Source organism: Trachypithecus francoisi, unplaced genomic scaffold, assembly GCF_009764315.1.
Source record: "Trachypithecus francoisi isolate TF-2019V2 unplaced genomic scaffold, Tfra_2.0 Lachesis_group5, whole genome shotgun sequence".
Lineage (NCBI taxonomy): Eukaryota > Metazoa > Chordata > Mammalia > Primates > Cercopithecidae > Trachypithecus > Trachypithecus francoisi.
The window spans coordinates 39,878,117-39,900,706 of record NW_022681470.1 but is presented as its reverse complement, the minus strand read 5'-3'; the positions used below and the strand labels follow the sequence as shown (position 1 = coordinate 39,900,706).

The 22,590-nt window shown below is 40.3% G+C and overlaps 1 protein-coding gene and 1 long non-coding RNA gene across 2 annotated transcripts in view; one reads left to right on the top strand and one right to left on the bottom strand.

Moving 5' to 3' along the window:
* Positions 1–22,590, bottom strand: part of LAMC1 (laminin subunit gamma 1) — a 120,553-nt gene that overhangs the window by 45,220 nt on the left and 52,743 nt on the right. The gene's annotated exons all lie outside the window — the stretch shown is intronic.
* LOC117076856 lies at positions 410–15,371 on the top strand. The gene is made up of 2 exons (XR_004434495.1): positions 410–623; positions 15,274–15,371. It is a non-coding gene; the product is annotated as an uncharacterized LOC117076856 (long non-coding RNA).

The following is a 22,590-nucleotide window of genomic DNA, read 5'->3' as shown; positions in this document are numbered from 1 at the left end:
GTAGTACTATTCACTGAATAGAGAACAGAGAAGAGTGGGCAGGACTGGAGGCAGGCGCAGGGGCAGGATGGGAAGATGAATTCAGTTTCAGATACACTAGTTTGGGGATGCCTGCAGGTCATGCAGATGAGGAAATGTCTGTAGGGAGCTGGATGTGAGCAGTTTGACAGGTCAAGAGAGATATCTGAGTTAGAAACAGAGACTTGGGACTCACTAGTATGTAGATGGACACTGGAGACTTGAGTACAGTTGAAGCCCATGGAGTAAGTGTGTTGTGTGAAAGCTGACTTCTGAGACCACCGTAAGGTGCACAAACGTTCACAGCACACACAGAGGAAGATGACAGAGGAGGCTATGAAGGGCCAGCCAGAGGGAAGAAGGCAAGTAAAAGAATAAAAATGTCACAGAAGCCAAGGAAAGACAGTTTTGAGGAGGGAGAAATCAACGGGGTTCAAATATGCTAGGAGAGTCAAGTAAGATACTGACTAAGAAGTATCCATCAGCTTCAAGCCACAGAGGTCACAGCTGCACCAAAAGCAGCTCCAGGGACAGGACGGCAGTGGTTGGAATTGAGAATGGGCCGGGCATGGTGGCTAACGCCTGTAATCCCAGCACTTTGGGAGGTCGAGGCAGGTGGATCACTTGAGGTCAGGAGTTCGAGACTAGCCTGGCCAACATGGTGAAACCCCATCTCTATTAAAAATTCAAAAAATTAGCCGGGTGTGGTGGTGTGCGCCTGTAATCCCAGCTACTCAGGAGGATGAGATGGGAGAATCGCTGGAACCCAGGAGGCGGAGGCTGCAGTGAGCCGAGATCACGACACTGCACTCCAGCCTAGGGAGGCGGAGGTTGCAGTGAGCTGAGATCACGACACTGCACTCCAGCCTAGGCAACAGCGCGAGACTCCCTTTCAAAAAAAAAGGAATTATTCAGAATGGACAGCAGGCAGACACAGTGAGTGTAGTTAATCTACCATGTGGTCTGGCTAAAGAAGAGGAGAAGGAGGGGAAGATGATATTTGGAAGGGTTACAGGGCCAAGGAAAGACTTATCTTTTTTTCTTTCTTGTTTTCTGATAGTAGAGATGAATGTGTATTAAACACTGTTGTACTTGAGTCAGCAGAGAGGGAAAGGTGAAAAACAGAAGCTGGAAAACAAGAACGGGATTCCATGTTTGTTGGGAGATTGGTTCTCTACAGAAGGAAACCTGCCTCTTTGCTCTCTTGTCTGGGTACATATGCAAAGTGACTTTGCAGGTTTTAAGGGACAGAAGTTGAAATTCGAGTTCTACCGATGACTTTTTTTCTGTGTAGTGAAAAATCAAGGATACCTGCTAACGACTGGTGGCAAAGTCAGGGAGTAACGTTGGGTGGGGAATATTTGAACAGAGTGTAGCCTGTAAAGCCATATCCCTTCCATAAACAAAAAACTCAAGGGCAGATGTTTAGAATGAAGCACACAAAATTAACCAATACTTCCTGCTCTGGGTCCTACAGTTCATGCTGGCTGAGGGAATGAGAGGAGGGGAACAGGCCGCATCAACAACGAGAATCCAGTCTTTGTTCATGTAGGACCAAGCCAAGGAATTCTGCTTAATAGCCACTGTAAAGTCCAGCAAAGATAGCTGACTAGAAAAAAGAAGGCTTACTGGGCAGAGACCAGGTGGCTAAAAAGACAGCAGAAGGCCATGCCTTTGTATGAACATCTCTGTGGAGGTGTGATTTCCACTGCAGCATTCAGCATCCCCTCTGCCAATATAATAGAAAAACAACAAGACAAGGGAACTAAAGTTGCTCCAAGGAATTTGGAATCCAGTCTGGATAAATAAGAAGGCAAATACAGAAAATGGAATAGAGGGGTCAAAGTGCGAGGTATGTATGTTATCTGGAATTAACTACAACCAGAACTAGAACACTAAGGAGCTTCTTATTCTGTTAAATAGCTTCACTGGAGGCTTACCATGTCATCTCTCTCACCATACTTTCCTACTCTGTCCACCCTACTCATTTCACAATTGACAAAGTAAGAAGATTCAGTTAACAGGTAGATGAATAGAAAACAGGACCAGATCTTCTAATTTCCAGTCCGATGACACTACTAAATTATCATCACGCTGTGGGAGCAAGTCAAAGTAGACAGTATGGCTTTAAGGTAAAGTAGCCAAGCCAAACAATTAAGGAAAAGAGTAAGTGCATTTCTGGATGTATTCCAGCAACTATTCAACCAGAACATCTTCCACCCCTCACCCCATGTTCATGCACATGAAGACTAACCATGGATATACACACCACCAAGAAAATGTTTAGCTTCTGAGTGTTCTACTGCCCCTCTTCCTCCCCCTGCCATATCCATTCCATAAACAAAAAACTCAAGGGCAGATGTTTAGAATGAAGCACACAAAATTAACCAGTAGTACTTCCTGCTCTGGGTCCTACAGTTCATGCTGGCTGAAGGAATGAGAGGAGGGGAACAGGCCGCATCAACAACGAGAACCCAGCCTTTGTTCATGTAGGACCAAGCCAAGGAATTCTGCTTAAGCCTCCTACGTGGTGAAGTATTTCTAATCTCTCTGAATAGGGGAGAAACTCTTCTTGTCTTAGAATTGGATTGAAGCACTGACTGCTGGGGAACATAAATGCTTCTCTGTTATGTGCTACTCAGAAAAATTCCATAAGGATCTTGTGAAATAACCTCCTTTAGAGTTTAGTAATGAATGACAATGGCCATATAGAATTTTATAAAATTGCAAAATGCCCTTCCACAGCTTGAATTAGAAAAAGAAAACTAGTTCATTCTAAAGTATCAAATTAGGAGTCACTGGTTCACTACTGGCTCTTATGTGCTAACTCTCTGGAAGTCAGAAAAGGAATGCTCTCCTTGAAGCCAGACTTGATTTTAGGAATATAAAACTAATAAAGTTGTAGCACAAAGTCAATTAGAGATGGGGTGTGTTTAGGTTACTAAATGGGATTCTCCAAACAGTTAACACAAACAGTAGTCACAGAAAGCAACTATTTGAAAATGTTTTCAATTTTGTTAGCATAACTGCTGGCCGAAACAAGAGTTCCCAGGCAACACATCCAGCTGCACACCAGCTGTTATTGTTCCACCTCAGCGGATGGATTGCACAAATAGAGTCTCACTGATTAAGACGACCCAAGGCCAAGTTAATACTGACTGTGGGATCCTCAAGCAGACACAGGCAGGCGATCGGAAAGCAAGACGACCCAAGGCCAAGTTAATACTGACTGTGGGATCCTCAAGCAGACACAGGCAGGCGATCGGAAAGCCCTACAGAACAACTAAGCACATAAGGAATCTACTGAGATGATCTGGTACAGTGCAGTCACTCTAGTTGCTGAAACACTCACTCCTCATTATTGCCTGTTGAAGGGCTAGTTTCTATTGGCTAAAACTTATCTTTAAAATGGTTTGTTTTTAAAAACTTATTATCCTGTTCCTTTCCCCTAAATGTCTGTACTCCCTTTTCATGGCCTCCCCCTTGCCAATCAGTCAAATGCCGACAGTGCAAGAGGACAATCCCTTACAAAGTATATTTAGATCAGCACAACTTAAAAATGCAGACAAGTAAACTTTACAGCTTTGTATAAAATAGTAATTCCTAACTAAATTTATGACAACAAATGTAATGGAACTTACAATTTGAGAAAGCATCCCTTTCAAATGAATGAACAAAGGCCTTCAATAATCATGTTTTCTGAGTACAGGCAATACGCACTTCCTATCACACTTGGGCCATTATTAACAATCAAAAGACACACTAAGACAAGCAGAGATAGAATATGGAAAGTCTCAATTCTATGTTGCCACAGTGAAATACAACAAGGCAGGTGGGTAAAACAGAAGATATTTTAGAATTTCTCAAAGGTAACAGAATTCTATATCAAAAGCTATTTATAAAAATAATGGAATGATTATCACTATGGAGCTAAGAGGAAAACAAAAGTTTTGAAATAGATGGTATGATTTTGGAGAAGATAAACCCATAATCTCTATGGAAATCAGATTTTTCCATGAAGTATCAAAATTAAAGTTTAAGCCAAAAAAGACACTTCTCTTTCCCTATCACCCTCAAAATATTACTTGGTGCTATGGTTAAATAAGATCACAGCACTAATCTAATGTAGAAGTTCTCAAAAATAAAAGCTTTCTGCTTGCATTACCTAACTGCAATGCCCCAAAATGCCATATACACTTCAGTAAACCGAAGGGGCAAAATTGACTAATCATGGTAATTAAAATGTGATCATAAAACAGCCATTACATGCATACAGAGAGAATTCTTAACTGAACACTAGAATGTCAAACACCCTTGGAGAGAGTAATTTCAAATAAGTGCAAATCACTGTTACAGGGTACAAACAATTTCCACTATCAAAACATATGATAAATTCATCCTAATCTGCATATCTTTGCCATTTTATTTGATATACTCACCAAAAAAGATAAGATTCCCAAGTGAAATTTTAAGCCAAGAACTGGGGAATGTGCCTTATTAACCCAAACCCCATGCTTCCAAGAGTCAATACCAGACCTAACTCATGGTGGTAGACCACAGGCATGAATAAGTCCTTGAGCTGGGCTAAAGAACAAGGCCAGCATTCACCCCCAGTCATGCAAGCTGAGGCAAAAAATCCATTCACTCTGCTAAACAAAGTTCCCACTAAAGGGATTTGACTGACATAAGATTTACGGAGTCACAAAGAAGGCAACTAAGTTAATTATAACACTAAATAAAAAGACAATTAAATATAAGCTACATAAGCCATATTTTAGAAATGTATAATTGTTAAGATATGAAAAAGACACCATAGTTTTATGGGAAGCTATTTCTTGTTCTGTGATATTCATATACTATTGAAAGCTGGCTATAGTTTGGCTTTTATCTATAACAGAAGGGTGAAAAACAGTTTTTTTTTTAAAAAGAGAAAACCATCTAATTAAAAAAACAAGATTCTAATACCTAGAATCTAGGTATTAGATTCTAGGTATAGTAATAGACTAAGGTCAACTCTAGTAATCCCACAAAGTCACAAAAAGTTGACCAAAGTTTACTTTTTTTATTCAACAACTATCTGCTAAGTGAAGTTAAAAGTCCACTGTGATGTGCTATTTAAAATACTCCAATCTGGCCAAGCATGGTGGCTCACGCCTGTAGTCCCAGCACTTTGGAAGGCCAAGGTGGGAGATTACCTTAGTTCAGGAGTTCGAGACCAGCCTGATCAACATGGTGAAACCCCGTCTCTACTAAAAATATATAAATTAGCTGGGTGTGGTGACGGATGCCTATACTCCCAGCTACTCAGGAGGCTGAGGCAGGAGAATCACTTGAACCCGGGAGGCAGAGGTTGCAGTGAGCTGAAATCACACCACTGCACGCCAGCTTGGGCGACAGAGCAAGGCTCCGTCTCAAAAAACAAACAAAAAACTCCAATCCTTCATTTTGCTAGAGTGCCTTTTATTCTTTAGTTTCATTCCTAATAAACTCGGTCCCTAATTCCCCTAGATCATGTACTATTTGCATCTGTCCTCAAAAGAGGAAATAATTACAAATTACAAATACCGTAAGATATCTTACATACTAAAACGGCTTTCTCAGTTTTCACAACTGCTTATTAATTTCTTACCACAACCACCCATTAGGTCAAGGTTAACAGCTATGACTGGTCTTGATAATTGCTCAAGTCCAAATTCTTCCATTCATTCAACAAACATTTACTGAAAACCTACTATATGCCAGTCCCTGTTCTAGGCACTGGGGCTTAGGAGAGAGTAAGACAAGGTCTCAGCTTAGTAGAACTTATAGTAAAGTACGGAGCATGTCTGGGAAAGGGATAGATTTTAAAATAAAAATGAAAATTCTGTGTGTCAGATGATGGTGAAAAACGAAGTGGGAATAGAAAGTTTGTGGAGAGTCTATTTAATTCAGCATTATCAGAGATGGTCGCATGACATGGATAAGGTGATATCTGAGCAGAGCCCTGAAGAAGTAAAACAGTGCAACATCTAGGGGAAGAGCATTCCAGGAATGGCAAGTGCAATACCCTGAGGCAGGCACATGCTGGCAAGTTCCAGGGAGTGGTGAGGAGGCCAGTGCGGCTGAAGCAGCAGTGAGTAAGGTGGAAAGGTATTAGGAGATGAGGTGAGAGAAGCTGAGAGGGGGAGAGGATGCCAACATGGAGGGCTTTGTAGGTCACTGTAAGACTTGGTTTCTACTCTGAATGAGATGAAAAACTACTGCAGAATTTTATACAAAGGAGTAACAGGCTCTAACTAGTATTTCAAAAGGATGACTCTGGTTGCTGTACTTACCAAAGACTACAGAGGGGATGACAGAAAAACAAGAAGATGAGTTAGAGGAGTTTTGCAACAATCCAGCTAACAAATTGTTTGGACGAACGGAGGCAAGATGGCGCACTTCCGGGTTCTTCATCCCCCCCCCCCAACTTTTCCCGGGCGCGCGAAAATGCAGCCGACGCTCGGGAAGGTGCAGACCAACTGGGCATGCGCCAGGTGACGTCAATCTGAAGAGACCAAGATTTACCTGGTCGCACCTGCGGAGCGCCCCCAGACACGCCCTTGCCCCGCCTATCGCCCTCCCACTCCCAGAAAAGCTGCTCCGGACGAGTGCCACGCGCGGACTTCCCAGCTTCCCCACTGCGGTCGGGACTGTCGGAACTCCGTCCGAGGGCAGCACGGAGAACTCTGTGGGCCTCATTTGCCGGAGGCCAACAGACCTCTCCTTACCCACCTTCTTCCCCTGAAGCTAGGTGACCAAAATAAACTTGCAGTTTTGCTCCTACCCTTGCCTAGTCGCTGGTTCCTTTGCGCCCGATCTGGTGGTCTTAGAAAAAACAAAACACAAATAATGGTATTTTGGACATATTTTGAGGGTGGAACAAACCAGTTTTACTGATGGACTGGATGTGGTGTGCAAGCTTTGCCTTATACAATTGGAATGATGAAGCAGTCATGGGGGGATGGAAAGTAAGAAACTGGGAGTTCAGTTTCAGATATAGTAAGTTGAAGATGCCCATGAAACCTCTAAGTGAAAATATCAATTCAGCAGTTAGGATATACAAGTCTGGAGTTCAGGAAGAGGCCACAGCAGGAGAGAGAAATCTGGAAGTCATCAGCATACAGTTAGTATTCAAAGCCATGGGATTAGAGGAAAACAACTAGGGAAGGGATATAGATAGATAAGAGGTACACAGACTGGGTCTCAGGACATACCAACTTTTAGCAATGGGGGAAATGGGGAGGACCCAGCAAAGGAGACCGGAGAGAAATAGCCCCTGAAGTAGAAAGAATACCAAAAGAGTAGAATTCCAGAAGCCAAATTTTAAAAAGCTTCTTTTAAAAAGAAGAAGAGAGTGATCAACTGAACTTTGTCATATACTCCTGAAATGCTAAGAAAGATGATGACTGAGCACTGGCTACTGGATTTGGCAACCTGGAGGTCTGACCTTGAGTGTTTTGTTAGAATTGACAGGAATGAAAGCCAGAGAGAATACTGGGCATAAGGGAAGGGGGCATTGGAGACAGGTAATAAAAACAATTTTCCAAGTAATTTTTCTTATTTATTTTGTTAGAGACAGAGGAGAGTCCTAAATTGCCCAGGCTGGACTGCAATGGTACTATCATAGCTCACTGCAACCGTGAACTCCTGGCCTCAAGCAATCCTCCCACCTGGGCCTCCCAAGGTGCTAGGATTATAAGCGTGAACCACTGCACCCAGCCCACTAAGTAATTTTTCTATAAAGAAATGAGGTGGTAGCTAGAGGGGGAAAGGGGTGATCAAGAACAAATTGCTTTTTAAGATGGGAAGACATCATGTATTGTGTTGATGGGAATGATCCAGTGTGGCAGCTGGATTTCTACTGAACAGTGAGGACTTTCTCTGGTGGCATCACTGGATTGGAGTGGGTCTAAGAGAGTCCCTTTCATCCACAAAGACGTTCTCTAAAAAAGCCTTCCCAAAGATTTCCTAAAGAGAAAAGGCATAATATACATTCTCAGGATCACTATAAGCATCCGGACTAAAAAGAGTTACCTGTACCCAAACAGTTCAAAACCCACAGGCGCTCTAGAAGGTCCCTTTCCATTAGAGCCAGCCCACGTCTATGTCTTCCTGTTACAGTAGTTCCCATCATCTGGCCCACAATGAGGTCCCAGACTGGCTACTAGAATCACCCACAGAGCTTTTGAAAATGCAAATTGTTGAGCCTCATCTCCACAAGTTCCATCTTGGAAGGTTCTGGGTGAGGTCTCAAACTCTTGTGTGTGTTTTTTTCTCTTTAAACTTTATGGTCTGTGACACAGCCCTTAGGAGATCCCCAGAACATGTGCCCTCAGACTCTGTATTTGTATAAAGCACCATAGACAATTTTTATGTACAATTACAGTTGAGAAATACTTCCCTACTGTAAACTCTTCTCCATCCTGGTTCTCATTCTTTAAAGAATCAGGTAACAAAAGGCTTCTGTGGAATGAACTTAAGTTCTGATTTTCATGTCAGACGTTTCAAGGTGCAATTTATTCCATGTATCAACTGTAGGCATAGGCAGTAAACCAGAAACGTAGCAGTCTTCTTTAAGACACACACAGATGTTCAAGTCAACAGGGATACTCACTCCACATCCAAGTCTGGGGGTGACTGCACCAACTGAACCCAAACTCCCCAACATTTTCCTCCATGCCAATTTCCTCTATCATTCAATATGCAGTCACAAGGCCCTAAATCCTAGGCAAGTAGAAATACACACTTGATTTTTAGAAAACCTATCTACTGCTGGGGATTTCACAGTGGTATCCTTTACAGGCAGGCATTGGTCAAGATTCCTTGTAAACCAAATTCCCCACCCTCTCTGGTGTCCATCCTTCCTTCCTATAATAAAATGATACAGGACCACCAGCAATTCTCAATGGTAAGGAACACAGCTGAAAGCAAAGAGTTAACTTCTGCTTCAGTACACTCAAAAAGATAAGAAAACACTTTTTCTTCTTTGTCTAGAAGCCTAGACTTGTTTAATCCCAGTCTGTGTCGGGTAATGTTGGCATTTTCAGGGAGGGCGTTACATTCTGTTGGCTACAGACTAGCATAGAAATATTTATTTTTCAGAGAAGAAATTTTAGGTATTTAAAAAATATATATTAAAAGGGGGGCTTAAGTACAAAGAGCCAGATGTTCATATAGTAATTAGAGAGGGAGGGGAAGGAGGAAGAGGAAGGAGTAGGGGGGAGGGAAAAGAAGAGGGAGAGAATGGGGAAAGAATAAGATTGAAGAATTATACAAACACTATAAAAGTCCAGACTTGGTATTCTGGATTTTAAATTATCTCACGACATGCACAACTATCTATAGGGCGTGCTTTCTTTTCACTTTAGAAACTCCTTGGGTCACTGATCCAACCTCCTTCCAGACTCAAGCCTTAGGACACACTTTAAGTAGCTTAGAATCCAAGACAGAGGCTGGCAAACCACAGCTGGCAGATTAAATCTAGCCCACCACCTATTTTTGTAAACAATGCTTTACACTGTTTATCGCTGCTTTTCTGGCTACAAGGGCAGGGTTGGGCAATTGTGGAGACCCTGCATGGTCAGCAAAGCCTAAAATATTTACTAAGTGGCCTTTTACAGAAAAAGTTTGGTGATTCCTGATCTAAGAAATTAAAGAATATAAAAACGAAGATTTCTACTAAAACCTCTTCTTCTGCAGGGCATACTGTTTTAAAGTTTGGTCCAAGGAAGTGTGCATTTTTCCTCTACTCTCATGAAAAAAAAGCAGAAGGAAGTCCATTCAGAAATTTTATAAGATTTAATTCAATTACATTTGATACCCCTAGAATTACCTATGATTTCACAGAAAGAAGCACTTTCTTTTCTTAACAAGCAAAAGATTAGCAGGTAGGGGAGGGGATGGAGATTTGATGCATTTCAAAAAATAAAATCTGTAATAATATCCTTTAGCTCTTATACAGCTCACAAAAATGAACCAGTGAAGCAGAAAGACAAGGAAAACAACACTCTTGGAACAAGTGACACCATTTTTCCAGCGGTGCCCCCTCCCATACCCACCCTCCCCCCACCAGGCAGAGGCTTAATAAGCAGCAGTTGCAGTGAAGGGGGGGAAACTGATTACTCAAGTCAAACAGTAAACGTAACTGGGACAGCAGGAAAAATGACATGTTGAAAACTGCAAATAAAGTGGAAAATGCAAGTAGATCTCATTTAGATATCTACAAGAATCTCCCCCCCTTGTCCTCTGGGTAGGAATTCAGTCCTTCGCACAAGGCCTCCTTGTACTTCTGCTCTTCTGAGCGGATGGACAATTTACATCACGAAAGTACCCTGCCAGCTGGCACTCTCTCTACAAGCGACTGATTGTGAGCAGATGCCTTCATAAGTATAAACGAATACACCCCCTTCTTCATTTTTCATTCATCTACCCTCTTTGCAAAGGAGTAAGAATGTACACTCTACACACTCTCCTTTAGAAACCAAAGTTAGTGTTCTTCATATCCCTTTCTCTTGGGCTGTGCTTGAACGTGCTATTGTGTTCCTGATTAAATTATACCTTCTACAAAATAGCTAAAATGTATGTAATTCCCCTGGACTACATGTAAATAATCTTGCACTCCTAGATGCATCGGCTTATTTTTTCTAATGACTGTTAAGAAACAAAATTACAACAAATTTAAAGGTCTTAATTGGCTTTTGTGATTCCAGAACTGAGCAACATCTTACTCTATAAAATAGAATGAGTGTTCCAATGAGCTGAGCAGAGGAATTGGTTTTATAGACAAAAAAGGTCTGAGAAAAGCAGAAGCAGAACAAAAAGCAGGTTGACTGTTTCAAAAGTTACTTTCCTTTTAGGGTTAAACAGAGGAGACGTCTTATCATGCCCAGGTAAACTGGGCCCCTTCTGATCGGTTTGTTGTGAATCTGAAACAATTGGTTTTTTCAGTATTCAGTTTAATTATATGGTACCTAGCATGAGCAACTCCATTCTAGTTTAGTCTGGTCTGCTGGGGCCTAGTGCAAGAGGCTAGTCTAAAACAATGGGCCCCCATAAACTTTATTTAATATGACTTACATTAAAAACTATGTCCTAGAATAGTCTCAATTTAGAACATTTGATAATTTGCCACAACAAAGAATCATAACTTTCAATCAGAAGTCAATCTAAATTATTGGTGTATTTAGTGTTATAGATTAAATAGTCTTTTTTTAAAAAGCTTCTTTCTAGTTAAATCACCTTCCCCTTAAAGCACATTCTCATTTCAGAAACTTCTTTAAATTTATCTTTAATTGGAAAGTAGTAAAGAGTTTGGCAGATAAATATCAAAATGTCCCTTTCCAATGAGGAAAAACTTTTTGCAATCACGCTTGAAACTGTTTTATAAATTATGTAGATAGCATATTCAGTGAAGGTGTCTTGAGGGTAAGGAGATCACATGACAAATTATTTACATAGCATATTTCAGGTAGGTCAGTCAGGTTCCCAGTACTTCAAAAACATGGGCCCTTTAATCTGCTTTTCCCTTTACATTGAGAGCAAACATTAAACAGTGATATCAGAAGAAATGTTCTTCAATCCAGTCTTTGCCATATTTCAAACAGACAGCACTGCAGTTCTCCTCCATGGGAGTATTTCACATGCACCCACAATGGGACTTGTTCTACCTTTCTATTTACATTCTGGAGAACAGCCAAAGTCCTTTCTGGCTCTCTTTGATCTGATGCCAGAGACTTGGTATCCAACACCTACCTAGAAGAAATTTCCTTAGGAGTTCCATGACTAAAGAGGAGTTAGGAAGAAGATGGAAAGTATTCTATAAACCCACCCTGTATCATTATCACTCCCCAGCTTAAGAATCTGTGCAGCTCACCTGATCTAATGCACACTCCTCAGGCATGTTATCACAAGGCACCCATAAGTCTGGACAACTGTGCTTCATTTTCTATCTCCAAACCATATCCTACAGTTCTCTAGTGTAAACTAAAACCTCTGTTCCAGTCTTGCCATCTGTATTATCCATATGCCACATCTCACCCCTAAGCCATTCTCTAGTCTTGACGCCTTCCAAGCCCTATCCATCTTTCCAGGTTTGATTCAAGTTCCACCATATCCAAATCCATGCCACTTTCAACTTGTATTATCATCTTACTTTTCTGAACACATAGCACTTACTGTAATTCACCACTTGAGTATGTATTCTTTCATGTTTCTTTGCCCCAACAAGTTTAACTTATTCAAAAGCAAGGAATATATACTTTTGGGTATATTCTATAATAGTGCTTTTCAAGCTTTTCTAATCATGACACAAGTAAAAAAGACACTTTACATTGCAATCTTGAACTCACACATACATACACAATTGAAACTCAAGTTTGACAAAATAATACAATACTATCCATGATGCAATCTGATATTCTAGTTTTCATTCCATTTGATCGAATATGCTGGTTATAGTTCACTAAATTGATTTTATGACATTAGGGAGCTGTGACCCACAATTTGAAAAACACTGCAATTTCTAGGGCACTGTGCTTGTCACAAAACAAGTGCTCAACAAATATTTATTTACAGTAGACTGACTCATCTACCAAACAAAACAGGCTAGAATTCTAAAACAAGACAATATTTTCTGGATATTGATGTAGAGCTTATGATGATGCCTTTCAAGGCTTTCTTCCATATTTTAAAAACAGATCAACATTAAAAGAAAATCTTTGTACATGGCAGCCTTTAACAAGATCAAAGAAAACAGGTCGGGCATGGTGGCTCATGCCTGTAATCCCAGCACTTTGGGAGGCGGATCACCTGAGGTCAGGAGTTCGAGACCAGCCTGACCAACATAGAGAAACCCCATCTCTACTAAAAGTACAAAATTAGCTGGGCATGTTGAGGCATGCCTATAATCCCAGATACTTGGGAATCTGAGGCAGGAAAATTGCTTGAACCCGGGAGGTGGAGGTTGTGGTGAGCCAAGATCACACCATTGCACTCCAGGCTGGGCAACAAGAGCAAAATTCCGTCTCAAAAAAAAAAAAAAGAAAGAAAGAAAGAAAAGAAAAGAAATGCCCTTTTCCTAAAGCTAAGTAGCAAAAATTTCATTAATCAACATGGCATCCCCAAGAGGGAAAGAAGCCTCTAGCCCTCTAAGAGATCTTAGAGGAACTTAGGAACGGATCCCCTAAATTCCTTTTAGCTGCTCTGGCTTTCCAGAAGAACTCCTTCAGCCATGAGCATGTGATAAGCTTTCATGGTAGTAGCAAGGATTTCCTCTCTGTGAGATAGATGGACTGAGGCCCAGTGCGTGGGGTTAGATTTCTACTAAAAAGAAGACATTTGGATAATTACTGTTTGATGTAATGACACTTTTTTCATGGTATTATCAGTACCTGGAATTATCCTCTTTATTTTCTGCATGTTTTATTCATGTCACACACATACACACACAAGAACGTAAGATTTTGGGGGCCAGGACTCATCCCCTGCTATCTCTTTATTTTGAGGTATGTTTTTGTTGTTGCCTTTTATAGGGAGAGAATTGTCTGACTTTTAAAGTAAGCAGCAACCCGATAGAAAAAAGAGAGTGAACCTAGGTGAGTCTGACTTGTTGTTTGGTTAATACAGTCAATGATTCACTCAATTTACAAACATACCCTGAAACTTACTGTGTGCCAGGCAATAGGCTGAGTACTGAAGATACATAGATAAAATAAGGGTGAGCCCCTGCCTTAAAGGAATTCCATATGACAGATGAGATAAGATACAAATAATTAAGATACACAGTGAGATAAGTATTGTACTAGGGAGTAAGGGACAACCATACCTCAATTTTCTAAGTGTAAAATAAAGAGTTTATACAAGATGAACTTTAATGTATACATCTAGCTCCAAAGAGCTTGACTCTACAATCTTATCTGTTAGATTTCTGAAAATATCTCTATTACTAGATCTTTTCAATACTTTCCTTTCTCATAGTAATGTTCTACAGAAATGTTAAAATGCCACAGGAACTGATTTTACAACGATGAAGGACATCAGAGACATGAAATATCAACTGATTTCCAATCAAGTTCAGACTTAAGTAATTTTCTGACCCTCTACAATACTTTTGCCAATATTCTGTATTAAGTGGAATCCTATAAGCCCAGCTGCAGGTAAGTTTATGTTAAAATAATTTGCAATGAGTAACAGAAGGTAAGGTTCTATTTTAAAGGCTAAAAATTTTCTAATGATAGGGTTCTCAAATAGTTGTCTCCATCTTTGGATGAAAAAAGATAACTCTTGATTTCTGTGTCTACAAAAGATGAAGCAGTGCAATCTGCAGGCTCCAAACAAATAATCCAACATCTCTATCCACACCTAGCCACGAGGGACAAGTGATATGTAATGTTTTAGAATAAATTCTTCAGTAGCAAGAAAGGATGAATTCTCTGCCCTTGCTTCTATCACTTGAAAAGGTAAATGTCTGAAATCCTTTGAAAATTAGCCCAATTTACAAAACAGTGGAACTAAACTGAACTCCCACCACTACTTTGCTCGTTCATTCTCCCACAAGTTTGGAGCAAAGACCCCATTGACTTATGCATGTAGGCGGATTAGAATCGCAATGCGGCCATATAGCACATTGCTGCACAGTGATTCTGTACTGTTAAGTCAAGGCAGCGTTCACTAGATTTGTCTCCTGACTTTCCTTCTTTCCACAAAAATATAATTTCAAGTCTACTATATAGTGTAATTGTGTAATTTAGGATAAATAAGGCCTGTATATACATTTATTTATTTATTTATTTATTAACGGATATAGGCATTCCTGTTTTTATTGTCTGCTTATACTTAGTGCCCTTCAAGGGCTCCCCTAAAAGACCTAAGTGGACACAAATGTATCCTAAGGATCAAGCACTCCAAGTTCTTAAATGTCCAGTGATAAGTGAAAAAGAAAAATATTAGTGTGAAAAATAAAAGGCATATAAGAAGGAGAAAAAGAGCTAAGTGGTAGAAAACAAGAGCAAAAGAATGGTATGAGGCTAAAGCAATTATCACCGATTTTCCACACCTTTAGAATTTATAAAGCATATTTATAAACTTTCCAAGTGGCACTTACTTTCTAATTTAATTTTCAAGCAGTACTAAATGCCTACAGCAATGGAGCCTATAAGGACAAATGCATTCCCCCGCCCTCAAAAAGAATACAGCCGGGCACGCTGGCTCATGCCTGCAATCCTAGCATTTTGGGAGGCCAAGGTGGGCAGATCACCTGACCCCAAGTGTTCGAGACAAGCCTGTGCAACTATGGTAAAACCCCATCTCTACAGAAAAAAAAAAACCACAAAAATTAGCCAAGCATGGTGGTGTGCACCTGTCGTCCTAGCTACTCAGGTGGCTAAGGTGGGAGGATCCCTTGAGCCTGGGAGGCTGAGGCTGCAGTAAGTCATGTTCATACTACTGCACTCCAGTCTAGGTGATACAGCAAGACCCTGATGCAAAAAACAAAACAAAACAAAAACAAACAAAAAAACGGGGACAATTCAGTGAAACCACCAATCACAGAGCAACACAGAGCAGGGTGTGCTAAGCCTTAGGAAAGGCACAAACAGCAAAAACTGAGCCCAAATGGATGATTTCATAAACTTTTTTTTTTTTCTGAGACAGAGTCTCACTCTATTGCCCAGGCTGGAGTGCACTGACGCGATCTCAGCTCACTGCAGCCTCCCACCTCCTTGGTTCAAGCAATTCTCGTGCCTCGGTCTTCCGAGTAGCTGGGATTACAGGCGTGTGCCACCACACCCAGCTAATTTTTGTAGTTTTAGTAGAGATGGGGTTTCACCATGTTGGCTAGGCTGATCTCGAACTCCTGACCTCATGGTCTGCCCGCCTCGGCCTCCCAAAGTGCTGGGATTACAGGCGTGAGCCACCGTGCCTGACCAAATTTACATTTCTTCTTCTGAATAAGTAATAAAATATGAATGGATGGTTTTGACACAATGGATCAATAAAATATACACCCTCAACTACATTTTCTTTCAGAGTTTCTCCTAAAGTTTTCATAAATGAATTTTAAGAATATTCACATTGAGTAAAATGCCTGTTATTGTCACTCTTAATGTCACAATAAAAAAAGGATGCATCGTAAGGAACCCACAGAGAACTTAAATGAATACATGTACAGACAGGGACAGAGGCTAGTTCTAAATACCATATATGCCTAGTATAATTAAAGAATTTCTCCTCTAAGTTCTCCTTTCAGAAAAGGGAGAACTGTCTTATCTTCTAGTTCTTACAGAGCTTCCCAAGTACTTCACTTTACACCACCAATTACTGTGGGGAAATCAAATTAGCTTAATATGACTTCAAATAATACAAGTCTCAGAAGCTTATTTGGGATATGTAATGTAAAGTATTTTGTTTCGTTTTCTTTTGCTTTTTTTTAAGAGAAAAAGAAATTAACCCAGATTTATGTAGTCATTCTTAGTAGGTATGGCTTTAAAATTAAAAGTGCTGAATATTGTAAATAATATGCTTTTTAAAGAATACTTTGAGGCAGGAGAGTGCGTAGTTACATTGTAAAGATCCCACATATTAACAAATAAGAGAAAGGGGGTAAAAAACCATCCTAACATTATGTAAATCAGTATGCATGGCTTGAGATAAAACTTCTAGTGACAGCAATCTTACACAAATTTAAAAAGTACTGCATCACAATGTATTCATGAAAATGAATATAGTATGATCTGGGAAATTATGCTGATGACTAAAAAGTGACTTCAATAACTACTGATATCAAAGATGTATGTAAAAAAACTAGAATAAAATTGTCCTGTAAAATGTAAGAATGTGGAAAACAATCCCAATTCTGTATATATGTGATTTAAAACATGTAAATGAATATTTTAAAAAGACATCTGATTATTTCACTTATATTAACATTTTTACACCTTCAAGTTGGCAAAAACCTTTTTAAAAATCTTCTAAAAGGAAAAATGATAAATAGCCTAATATTTTATACATACTTACATAGTAAATTTCATGTCATGATTCAAAAGAAACAAGATGGTAGCCCAAATGGGATTCTGTGTGAGAATGACCTACATTTAACTAAGCAGTACTTATACCAAAGTTTCAGTCTCAGGACATACCAGTGTACATCAGGTAGCATATGGGCAGCTGGCTGGCAACTCATCCAGGTGTGATTCTTACTGTTTCTGGACATTAGCTACAATTCACCCAGATGGAAGGATGGCTTGCTTGAGATGCTTCTATCTGCTTGCCATTTTATTCTTACTTTACAAAAGAAAACTCAACTTCAAAGTTTAAAATTGAGATCTACCTTTAAAGGCAGATAGATCATCATCAATACCAATCCTGTGGAATGAAAGAGCATTTGTATATGGCAATAATAGGGAATCTACCTTTGATGGTAACAGAATAACGTAAAAGAAAGCCCAACACTTCTCTTCGTTATCTGTCTTGCACCAATTCAAAAAATTATTGACCTTTCTTCACTTCTTCCAAGTTCTCCCACCAGAACAAGTCACAGTTAAGGCCAAAAATGTTGAAAGATGCAGTATCACAGACAGTAGAAGAATGAGCATTTCACTAACTTCACACGAGCTATGTTTTCTGAGGCACAGAACTCTTGCGCCACCATATCACCACATTACAAATGATGATACTATCCACATTGAGATTCAGGCTGGCGGAACCTCACGGGAAACTACCCTGACTTTAAAGAGCAATGTCCAAAGTCACAGTTCTAACTTGGACTCCCAGCACTGGGATATGGTTGCCATATGGTTGACACTAATCTTAATAAACCCCCAATTAAGACATCTTTACAGGCCTAGTTACATGCCTAAAATGACAGAGATACTTTCATCATCAGTACTAATATAAGGAAGGCACATCAGTGCATAATCACATTAACAATGTAACCCCACAATGTAACTCCGTTTCCAGCAGTGATTCTAAAATGTAAGACACAGTTTCTGGATGAGCTGTGGTAATTTGGAGATGGGAAAACATTGGGAAATCCTTGCCCTTCAACTCCTGTCTGCACACACACCTATCACCAGTTACCTCCTTTACCATAATGACATCTCCACAAGGAAATCATCAAAAGTACATTTAACATCGCAATCTCTTTAGGATTCAAAAGCATTACTCCTCTCATTCATTGCTGGTGGGAATGCAAAATGGTACAGCTACTTTGGAAGACAGTTGGCAGTTTCTTACAAAAGTAAATATACTCTTAGCATACAATTGCTGAATGCTATGATAAATGTATGGTAACTTACTCTTGAATTTGCTCAACTGAGTTGAAAATGTATGTTCACACAAAAATATGTACACAGATGTGTCTATAGAAATTTTATTCACAACTGACAAAACTTGGAAGCAACCAATATGTCCTTCAGTAATTGAATAGATAAACTGTGGTACATGTATACAATGGAATATTATCCACTGATAAAAAGAATGAACTATCAAGCCACAAAAAGATACAGAGGAAACTTACATTCATATAAGTAAATGAAAGAAGCCAATGTGAAAAGGCTATATACTCTATGACTCAAACTATAAGACATTCTGAGAAAGGAGACAGTAAAAGGGTCTGTGATTGCCTGGAGGTAGGGGAGGAGAGAAGGATGAAAAGCAGAGCAGAGGACTGTCAGGGCAGTGAAACTACTTCGAATGATACTGTAACGGCACATGTCATGATACATTTGTCCAAATCCTTAGAATGCACAACACCAAGAGTGAGCCTAAACTATGGACTTTAGGGGATTATGATACGTTAATGTTTTATTGATTATAACAATCATGCCATTCTGATAGGAAAAGCTGACAATCGCAGAGGCTATGTGTGTGGTGATCCAGAAAGAAAATATGTGGGATTTCTGCACTTTTGACTTAATTTTTCTGTGAACCTAAAAATGCTCTAAAGATGTATGTATGTATGTATTTATTTTTGAGGCGGAGTCTCACTCTGTTGCCCAGGCTGGAGTGTAGCGGCGCAATTTCAGTTCACTGTAGCTGGGACCACAGGTGTGCACCACCACGCCCAGCTAATATTTGCATTTTCAGGAGAGATGGGGTTTCACCACGTTGGCCAAGCTGGTCTGGAATTCCTGACCTCAAGTGATGCGTCCGCCTCGGCCTCCCAAAGTGCTGAAATTACAGGTGTGAGCCACCATGCCTGGCCATAAAGTTACTAAATTTCATTTAAAACACTTGTTTTAGAAGCCAAATGAACTGTGTTATAGCCTTTTGAAGGCAGTTTACATTCAAAAGTATTAAAATCTGAGAACAGGTTGGGCACAGTGGCTTACACCTGTAATCCCAGCACTTTGGGAGGCCGATGTGGGCGGATCATGTGGTCAGGAGTTCGAGACCAGCCTGGCCAAGATAGTGAAACCCCATCTCTACCAAAAATATAAAAATTAGTTGGGTGTGGTGGCAGGCACCTGTAGTCCCATCTACTCTGGAGGCTGAGGCAGGAGAATCGCTTGAAACCAGAAGATGGAAGTTGCAGTGAGCCGAGATCGCACCAGCGCACTCCACCCTGGGCAACAAGAGTGAAACTCCGTCTCAAAATAAATAAATAAACAAAATACATTTTAAAAATATCTGAGAACATCAGTACTGCCAAAAAGTTGTCCTAAGGCCAGCTATTAGGTCCAAATCAGCAAAGCCAAGGATTGTGTTGAAAAAAAAAAAAAACAAACTAAAAACTAAAACCTTACCACACAGTCTAACAACATTAAGTTTCCTATTTAACATAGGATTTAAAATACTGGCATCAATATAATGGTTGAGATTTAACCAGCTACTGAGGATGGAAAAAATAAACAGGAAGAAACAAAACCTCTGATCCCCAGCAGGTCTGACTCAACTCAGTGACCAATAAGTGAAGCTGGGGTTATTATCAACCATCCTAAGCCCCAAGGCTGCAGCTGAGGGGATAAAAGATCTAACAGAGAATCCTTAGCTTCCAGAGAAAGGGAGGAGACAACAGTGGGGCCGATCCGCTGAAGACTCCAGGTGTACCCACTACCTCACCCTGCCCCACCCCATCCTGTCCCTTCAGAAGTTGCAGCTAAAATCAGTGTCCACATCTCCAAGTTTTGCACATGTATATTTCATCAGTGATCAGCTATATGGATGTAGATAATCAATGATGAAGGACACAGCCTAGAAACTGTGATAACTTAAATAGCACCTGTAGAAAAAATAGCTAGTACAATTTTAAAAAAGCAAAAAAAAATTTTTTTGTTTTGAGACAGAGTCTTTGTCGCCCAGGCTGGAGTGCAATGGCATAATCTCTTCTCACTGCAACCTCCGCTTCCCAGGTTCAAGCAATTCACCTACCTCAGCCTCCGGAATAGCTGGGATTACACATGTGCTACTTTTTTGTATTTTTAGTAGAGATGGGGTTTCACCATGTTGGCCAGCCTAGTCTCAAACTCCTGACCTCAGGTGATCCACCCACCTCAGCCCCGCAAAGTGCTGGGATTATAGGCATGAGCCACCATGCCCATCCAAAAAAAAAAAAAACCTTTTTAACATTGTCATGGATGGCATTATTATTACCAATGAGATCTTGAGTATCACTGTAAAATGACTACAGTAATAAAAACATTTATGTTTCTTTTTGGCAGAATTCTGTGTAATCTAATAATGCTAGTTAGTTATTTCAAGTAAAATCACCTGATCTACAGCTTTTCAAATTCAGAATTTTAATCAATCCATTAAATGCTGATTAGGTTCCAGGGAACTGACTTGTGATAACCAAACTAATTTAAATACCATAAACAATCATATGTAAAAATTTCAACGAAAGCTATTTTTGTTAAAACAATGGGAATAGATATCTGCATAGGACAAGTCCTCACAGAAGACCAGATTAGAGGGCTGGGCATGTACGTGCAGGGCTCACACCTGTAATCCCAGCTACTTGGGAGGCTGAGGAAGGTGAATTGCCTCCCAACACTTTGGGAGGCCAAGGCAGGCAGATCATTTGAGGTCAGAAGTTCAAGACCAGCCTAGCCAACATGGTGAAACCCTGTCTCTACTAAAAATACAAAAATTAGCTGGGTGTGGTGGCATGTGCCTGTAGTCCAAGCTACTTAGGAGGCTGAGGCAGGAGAATCGCTTGAACCTGGGAGATGGAGAATGCAGTGAGCTGAGATCACACCACTGCACTCCAGCCTGGGTGACAGAGTTAGACTCCATCTCAAAAACAAACAAACAAACAAACAAACAAAAACAACAGATCAGAGATCAGAAAGTTGCTTGATAAGCAGAGAAATGGAACAAATGAAAGCTGAACACTCTTCAGCAACAGTTCTATCGAATTATGGCAAACTGCCCTTCTGTAGCAATGGTTCTGTCTAAAAATAATGTCTAGTTGTCTAAAATCAGAGCACTCTCTCTCCCAGAGAGCAGGACAGAGATTAAAATTTTCACTCTTCACTCCTCCTTGTTTTCAATATTCTTTTTTTTTTTTTTTAAGATGGAGTTTTGCTCTTGTTGCCCAGGCTGGAGTACAAAGGCATGATCTCGGCTCACCGCAACCTCCACCTCCCAGGTTCAAGCAATTCTCCTGTCTCAGCGTCCCGAGTAGCTGGGATTACAGGCATGCACCACCATGGCCAGCTAATTTCTTTGTATTTTTAGTAGAGACAGGGTTTCTCCATGTTGGTCAGGCTGGTCTTGAACTCCTGACCTCAGGCAATCCGCCACCTCGGCCTCCCAAATTGCTGGGATTACAGGCGTGAGCCACCATGCCTGGACTCAATATTCTTTATATGCTATTAAAGCTCCTATTATTACAATTTCTTACATGAATTATATGTCATGATCCCCTTAATCTCACAGCGTTGCCTTTAAACAACAACATAAGAATGAATTAAAATTACTCCATCTATTTTTTTTTTTTTTTCTGAGACAGAGTCTCACTCTGTAGCCCAGGTTGGAGTGCAGTGGCATGATCTCCGCTCACTCCAAGTTCCGCCTCCCGGGTTCACGCCATTCTCCTGCCTCAGCCTCCTGAGTAGCTGGGACTACAGGCGCCCGCCACCACGCCCGGCTAATTTTTCTGTATTTTTAGTAGAGACAGGTTTTCACCATGTTAGCCAGAATGGTCTCAATCTCCTGACCTCATGATCCACCCGCCGTGGCCTCCCAAAGTGCTGGGATTATTGGTGTGAGCCACCGCCCCCAGCCAACACCATCTATTAAAGGTTTAGTTCCCTCCCTTAGTTTAAGATTTAGGGATATGAGGATCCTGTCTTATTAATCGAACTTTGGGCCTTAAGCACATTTAAAAAAAGCAATTAACATTTCAATGTGATAAGTATCTTTCCAGTTAACACCTTATCTCCAGATGGAGAAAACAACAGGATACATAACTAGTCAAGAATACCAAATGTAATAAAATTCTTGTTGGGAGTAATCTCTCTAAACCAAAACCTTTTATAAGTACACTAAAATGCAAACACACAAACACACACACACAAGCAAACAAAAAGCAAAACACAACTTTTAAGGGATAAG